Here is an 8,358-nt window from a genome sequence, read left to right as displayed (position 1 = left end):
CTTTGGCATTGCCTTTCTTTGGGATTGGAATGAAAACTGACCTTTTCCAGTCCTGTGGGCACTGCTGAGTTTTCCAAATTTGCTGGCATATTGAGTGCAGCACTTTCACAGCATCATCTTTCAGGATTGGAATAGCTCAACTGGAATTCCATCACCTCCACTAGCTTTGTTCGTAGTGATGCTTTCTAAGGCCCACTTGACTTCACATTCCAGGATGTCTGGCTCTAGAAAATTAATAAGAAAACACAAGTCTTAAATGATACATTAGATGAGATGGATCTCACTGGTATCTTCAGGACATTCCATCCAAATGCAGAAGAATATACCTTCTTCTCACGTGCACATGGAACATTCTCCAGGATTGACCATGTCTTGGGTCACAAATCAAACCTTAGTAAATTTAAGAAAATTGAAATTGTATCAAGCATCTTCTCCAACCACACTATGAGACTAGATATCAGTTGCAAGCAAAAAACTGTAAGGAACACAAACACATGGAGATTAAACAGTATGTTTCTAAATAGCCAACAGGTTACTGAGGAAATCAAAAGGGAAGTAAAAAACTTTCTAGAAACAAATGACAATGAAAACACAACAACGCAAACCTATGGGAGAAGCAAAAGCAGTTCTAAGAGGGAAGTTCATAGCAATACAATCCGACCTCAAGAAACAAGAAAAACATTGAATAGGCAACCTAACTTTACACCTAAAACAACTAGAAAAAGAAGAACAACAAAAAAATCCAAAATTAGTAGAAGGAAAGAAATCATAAAAATCTCAGCAGAAATAAATGAAAAAGAAATGAAAGAAACAATAGTGAAGATTAATAAACTAAAAACTGGTTCTTTGAGAAGATAAACAAAATTGACAACCCTTTGGCCTATAATTATTATCAGTTTAATCAAGAAAAAAGAAAGAATCAAATCAAGAGAATTAGAAATGAAAAAGGAGAGGTTACAATAGACAATGCAGAAATACAAAGGATTATAAGAGACCATTATGAACAGCTATATGGCAATAAATGGATAACCTGGAAGAAATGGAAGAGTCTTAGAGAAGCTCAATCTTCCAAGACTGAAGCAGGAAGAAATAGAAATTATGAACAACCCAGTTACAAGCACCGAAATTGAAGCTGTGATCAAAAATCTTCAAAAAAACAAAAGCCCAGGACCAGATGGCTTCACAGGAGAATTCTATCAAACATTTAGAGAAGAGCTAATGCCTATCCTTCTAAAACTCTTTCAAAAAATTTCAGAGGAAGGAACACTTCCAAATTCATTCTGATACCAAAACTAAAGACAACACAAAAAAAGAAAACCACAGGCTATCCCTGATGAACATAGATGCAAAAATTCTCAGCAAAATTTTAGCAAAGAGGATTCAGCAACACATCAAAAAGCTCACACACCATGATCAAGTTGGGTTTATCCCAGGGATGCAAAGATTCTTCAATATATGCAAATCAACCAATGTGATACACCACATAACAAATTGAAAGATAAAAACCATATGATATCTCAATAGATGCAGATAAAGCCTTTGACAAAATTCAGCACCCATTTATGATTAAAACTCTTCCAAAAAATGGGCATAGAAGGAACCTACCTCAACATAGTAAAGGCCATATATGATAAGCCTACAGCAAACATTACTCTCAATGGTGAAAAACCAAAAGCATTTCCGCTAAGATCAGGAACAAGACAAGGGCGTCCACTTTCACCACTGTCACTCAACATGGTTCTGGAAGTCCTAAATACATCAATCAGAGAAGAAAAAGAAATAAAAGGCATCCAGATCGGAAAAGAAGAAGTAAAGCAAGTGAGATCTGATTAAACTTAAAAGCTTTTGCACAGCAAAGGAAACTATAAGTGAGGTGAAAAGACCATCCTCAGAATGGAGAAAATAATAGCAAATGAAACAACTGGTTAGTTTCCAAAATATACAAGCAGCTCATACAGCTCAATACCAGAAAAACAAACAACCCAATCAAAAAGTGGGGAAAAGACCTAAGCAGACATTTCTCCAAAGAAACATACAGACGGCTAACAAGCACATGAAGAGATGCTCAACATCGCTCATTATTAGAGAAACACAAATCAAAACCACAATGAGATATCACCTCACACAGGGCAGAATGGCCCTCATCAAAAAGTCTACAAACAATAAATGCTGGAGAGGGGGTGGAGAAAAGGGAACTCTTGCACTGTTGGTGGGAATGTAAATTGATACAGCCACTATGGAAGACGGTATGGAGATTCCTTAAAAAACTAGGAATAAAACCACCCTATGACCCAGCAGTCCCACTCCTAGGCATATACCCCGAGGAAACCAAACTGAAAAATACACACGCATCCCACTGTTCATTGCAGCACTATTTACAACAGCTAGAACATGGAAGCAACCTAGATGTCCATCGACATGAATGGATAAAGAAATTGTGGTAAATACACAGAACGGAATATTACTCAGCCATAAAAATGAATGCCTTTGAGTCAGTTCTAATGAGGTGGATGGACCTAGAACCTATTATACAGAAGTAAGTCAGAAAGAGAAAGAGAAATATTGTATTCTAACACATGTATACAGAATCTAGAAAAATGGTACTGAAGAATTTACTTACAGGGCAGCAATGGAGAAACAGACAGAGAACAGACTTATGGCCATGGGCGAGGGGAGGAGAGGGTGAGATGTGCGGAAAAGTAACACGGAAACTTACATTACCATGTGTAAAACAGAGAGCAGTGGGAATTTGCCCTATGGCTCGGGAAACTCAAACAGGGTTTGACCTAGAGGTCTGTATTAACCGAGAGGGGTGAGATGGGAGGGAGGTTCAAAAGGGAGGGGGTATATGTGTACTTGTGGCTGATGCATGTTGAGGTTTGACAGAAAACAACAAAATTCTGTAAAGCAATTATCCTTCAATAAAAAAAATAAAAAGGGAAAAGAAAAAAAGGAAAGAAATCTATAGATATATTTATAAGGAAACATTGAAAGGATATAGGAGAAACTAATAAAAATAGTCACTATTAGGAGGCCATGGGGGTAACAGGATGAATGGGGGAGACAAGGACGGGAGTGAGACTTTTCAATATTAATATTTTCATAACTCACCTTTCCAAAAAAGTAAATAGAAGTGTATAAACACACACACAAAATAAGATAAAATAAGAGACATTTATTTTGGGGCTTCCCGGGTGGCTCAGCTGGTAAAGAATCTGCCTGCAATGTGGGAGACCTGGATTCGATCCCTGTGTTGGGAAGGTCCCCTGGAGAACGGAAGGGCTGTGCACCCCAGTACTGCGAGAGGAACAGAGACCAGCAGCCACCACGCTCTCTTTTAAAATAAGAGACACTTATTTTGAGGTCATGGTGATAAACACATCAGGTGAAATTCAGCATCACAGCCGTGAACAGCTGGCATCTGGCAGGTTCCTGTGGGCTCTGGTTGCCCCATGCCTGCAAGTCCTCCTCCATCTCCAGCCATGGTCAAGACACCAGCAGAGGCCCAAGGGTCCTGCACTGAGCTTTCTGGCAGTGGATCGGTGCTGGTGGGTGGGGCGTGGACACCCTGCCTCGCAGGAGATGGACGGGGTAATTTCTTGGTGCATCTGGGGGTGGTAGGACCCTCAGAAGGATAAGTAAGTAAGTCAGAGGGCTGGAGGAGGTCCTGCAGCAGGGGACGCCGTCTGAACTGTGTATCTCTGGTGAGCCGTTAGTTGGACACGCCTTTGGAACAAGCTTCCAAGTCCTCAGGCCCTCTGGACTCCTCCCCCAACCCCTCCCCTCCGGTCGCCCACCTGTCCCAGGCTGCCAGCCTCGGGGTCCCTCCTGCTCAGCAGACACACACTGGGGTGTGAGGGTTCTGTCGCCGGCACCCCTCCCCCCACCCTGGTTCTGAGCTGAATGAAAACCAAGATGGAGTCCTGGGCACATGAGGCTAGGCGGGGGTGAGGGGATGGGGAGTTCCCAAGTGGACACCGGGGCAGAGAGGCCGCTGGACTCACCCCAGTGGGGGGCACCGGAGGGCGAGCCGTGTCCTGCCACTTGGGGAGGGGAGCATCTATAATTCATGCACACAAAAGGCCAGCTGCACCGGAGCCCCTTTGAAAACCCAGCCTCCCTCGTCTGTCCACCACACAGCCCTCCGCTAGCGGTCCCGCAGGTGTCGGGGGAGGGGCGGCTCCGCGGCTGGCGGAGGAGTTTCCTGCCTCCCTGTGGGTCCCCGGGAAGGCCAGCCAAGGCCCGCGCTCCTCGGGGAGTGACCGCACTTCTGCGTGGTCCTCGTGGGGCCTTGCGACCCTGTGCTGCACAGCTCTCAGCCAGGAGGGCAGCCCCGGGAAGTCCCTGCCTCCTAGCCCCCTTCCCATTAGAATTTCAATGGGGCCTTCAATCTGATGGATGATTTGTGGCTGTCACTGGGCCCCGGAGCACAAAGGCCCAGGCCCCGAGGCCCACCTGCTCCATCTGGCCTGACTGACACTGACAGGCTTCTCCCGCCTTTGTTGTCTTTTCCCTCCTCCCTCCTCGGAGACCCTGGCCGTAGGCGCCCACCCCGCAGGCCTGTGGGGGCAGCCAGAGCCGGCAGTGACCGTGGGAACTGACCCGGCGCTGGGCTGGACAGCCATTTAGATAGAGAATCGCCTGCCTGGAGGCCCTGTGGACAGACAGCCCAGCTCTGACCCAAACATGGACTGGGGCCCCACTGGCTTCTAGAACCTTCTCATAGCCCCTTTCCCCGCCATCTCCCACTTCACCCTAGGCTGTCTCAGCTGACCCTTCCCTCCTGACACCCAGCCTCCTCCTACCCACGTGCCATCCTGGGGGCCCCCGCCCATAAGATTTTCTTCCACCCATCAGTGCCCACAGGGGTCCCCTTGGCCACACCTCTGGTGCTGGCTACCCCTGATGTCCAGCCCTGTATCCTCTTCCCTCCACCTCCGGGTACCCCTCCCCTCCCCCCCAGGAATGCACATCCCCCTCTCTTCCCAGGTTCCCCCCAAAATCCGGCCTTCTCCGGACACGTCTGGCCCCATGAAGGCAGACATTCCGTCCAGAACTTAGTCTTGGGGCAGTCCCTGGTCTGAGGGTCTGCTGGGTGCTAGGGCAGAGTGGAGAGCAGAGACAGGCGGTCCTGCCCCCTGTGGAGGGTGTGGCCGAGGAGGCAGATCTTTGGTGGAGCAGGTCCTGGCTCTCTGCCTTTGCCCTTCATGTCACCTATCTGCCAGGTGCCACCTGCTGCTGCCACACCTCCTCCCGGGTGGGCATGGTCTCCCACCCCTGGACACTCCTCCCTGCTTGTGCTCAGCCCTTGGCCCAGCACTGTGGTCTTGGGAAGGCCTCTGTCCACTCTGGCAGGACCTGGTCCAATTGGACGCACAGGGATGCTTCTAGGACCTTCACTCGTCATGAAGTGAACACTTCAAGGCGTTCCCCACTACGTTTGTGGCAGCGTGGTACAGCAGCAGTAGCCAGCTCTAAGGTAGGGCAGAGAAATTGGAAAGAATCAAAGATGAAAACACAGTTATTGATGCAAGTGGACTGTGTGGCAATAACAAACTCCAGGAAAGACAATAGGCTGCAAAGGGAAGGAAATGAAATTACGCTATTTGTCTACCGGGGTGTGTGATATTTAGCTACAATGGTGTAAATATTGACCGTTGATTCAAATTTAGAGGTACTCTCTATATTGAGCACACAGGCGGACAGGTAAGGAGTCCGACTCTGTGACCCCCTGGACTGCAGCTTGCCAGGCTCCCCTGTCCATCACCAACTCCCGGATCTTGCTCAAACTCATGTCCATCCAGTCAGTGATACACAGGCTTCTCATCTAGAATAATGGAAATTAGTGAGTAATATCTAAAACTGATCCATTAAGGACTTCCCTGGGGGCCCAGTGGTTAGGAATCTGCCTTGCAAGGCAGGGGAGGTGGGTCTTGATCTCTGGTCAGAGAACTGAGATCCCACGTGCTGTGGGGCAACTAAGCCTGAGTGCTGCAACTGCTGGGCCCCCTCTCCACAACGAGAGAAGCCTGTGCATGGCAGTGAACACCCAGCACAGCCAAAATAAATAAATAGACTAATTAGGAACTAATAGAGGAGGGCTTTCCTGGTGGCTCAGTGGTAAAGAATCCACCTGCCAGTGCAGGAGACACAGGTTTGATCCCTGATCTACGAAGATCCCGCATGCCTCAGAGCAACCAAGCCCCGGCAGCCACAGCTGCTGAAGCCTGTTCCTCGAGCCCGCGCTCTGCATCAAAAGAAGCCACTGCACAGAGAAGCCCGCACGCACCGCTACTAGAAGTAGTCCCCGCTCGTTGCCACTGGAGAGAAGATTGTGCAGCAGTGAAGACCCAGCACGGCCAAAAATGAAAAAATAAGTAATTTAAAAAAACAAGCAAAACCCCCCAAATTGTCCATCCTGGCCCCTGGCCCTTCTCACCAGGCAGGAAACCCGACTTTAGGGAAAGTGTTTTCCATCACTGCTTGGGAAACAGTTTTATTTTCTTTTTCTGGGTGACCTTTGGTGAATACAGGGAAGGCAATGGCACCCCACTCCAGCACTCTTGCCTGGAAAATCCCATGGACAGAGGAGCCTGGTGGGCTGCAGTCCATGGGGTCGCTAAGAGTCGGACACGACTGAGCAACTTCACTTTCACTTTTCACTTTCATGCATTGGAGAAGGGAATGGCAACCCACTCCAGTGTTCTTGCCTGGAGAATGCCAGGAATGGGGGAGCCTGGTGGGCTGCCGTCTATGGGGTCGCACAGAGTCGGACACGACTGAAGCGGCTTAGCAGCAGCAGCAGTTTGGTGAATAAGAATGTTCAACTAGTCCGCAGACTGTCTTTGACCCGTGATCACAATTCCAGCTGCCTGGCGGCTGACCACCGCACACATCATACCCTGCCGGCTCAGTGTGTAGCCCTGTCGAGAATTAACCCGTTTTATGGAAACCAAGTCCCGGGAGGCGTTAGGGCCAAGGGATGCAACCAACAGGTGATGCTGGGCCGGGGGCGGGGCCGGGGGCCGGTGGGGGGCGGAGCTGGGGGCGGGGCGGGGCGTGGTGGGGGCCAGAGGCGGGCATGGGCGGGGCCGAGCTGGGGGCGGGGCGGGGCGGGGCGTGGTGGGGGCCAGAGGCGGGCGTGGGCGGGGCCGGGCTGGGGCCGGGGCGGGGCGTGAACTGGGGCCGGGGCGGGGCCTGGGGCGGGGTTGGGGCGGGGCCTGGGCGGGGCTGGACACACCTTGGGGCGAGACAAGTGTCAAGACCAACCACACCTTTCTCCTGGGATCCTGCCTGTGAGGGGGAACCCTCTGGCTCTCCCCCAGGTCCCCTCTCCTGCCGTTGCTCACTTGCTTCAGGGAGCACCCTCAGCCTCTGTTCAGACAGACGCTGCACCCAGGCAGCTCCACCAGCTTCCGGTGAATGGCCACAGGCAGCCATTCCCGAGGCTGGGCGGTGGGCGCCCACGTGCTCTTGTGCACGCAGGGTGTCCCCAGGATGTGACCTGGTGGCCGCAGACACCGCATCTCAGTGCTGAGTGCCGGGTGTAGGGCTGAGGTGGGGAGGGTGTCTGACCCCACAGCCACCGACCTATCTTGGCTGGAGGGGGGCAACGGGTGGGCAGTGGAGGGGCCCCTGGGATCTGCAGAGAGGGCAGCCCGTCGAGGGGCCATATGTCACGAAGCAGGAAAAGTCGCGGCCACAGATGCTTCATCTGGAGCGGGCGGTGGAGAGAGGCCCCTCACGGGTGCCCCGGCCGCGGCTCTGACAGCGGGAGGGTGAGCAGCCAGGAGCGCCCAGCCAGCACATGGCAGCTCCTGGCCCTTCAGGGCCCTCCGTTCACCTCCCCCGCTCACGCCAGCGGTCAATTATCTGTGGACACGCCGCCTCAGCCTCAGGAGTAGGTACTGGCCATTAGGAAACATGGTTATCTGTCCTGCATTTGAGGGATTCTAATGAAAATGGAAGGTCTCAACTTCCTTTCTGCTCCCATTGATGTCTGCTGTGCACAGGTCAGACCCTCTTTGCTCTTGTAGCCATTGGCTGGGGAGCTTTGTCCAGGGAGAAGTGGCCTCGGGGCTGACACCGGGACCTGAGGCCCCAGGGGGCATCTGCAGGTCTGCCCACACGGGGCAGCTGGGCCAGCAGCCCTGGAGGGCAATGACTGCGAGGGGGAGGGTGCTGATGCAGGCCGGGTTCACGTTCAGGTTTGGGGTACACACAGGGGGTGCACCCCGCCCATACCACCCTGGGACCACTCCCTGTCCGTTCACTCATTGCTGCAAAGTCCTGAGAACCAACCCCGAGCTGGGAGTTTTTGCAAGGAGCCTGAGACAGGCCTGAGCTGAGGAGGGCTGG

The sequence above is a fragment of the Bubalus bubalis genome, chromosome 5 (genome assembly GCF_019923935.1).
Source record: "Bubalus bubalis isolate 160015118507 breed Murrah chromosome 5, NDDB_SH_1, whole genome shotgun sequence".
Taxonomy (NCBI): Eukaryota; Metazoa; Chordata; class Mammalia; order Artiodactyla; family Bovidae; genus Bubalus; species Bubalus bubalis.
This window is presented reverse-complemented; position numbering follows the sequence as displayed.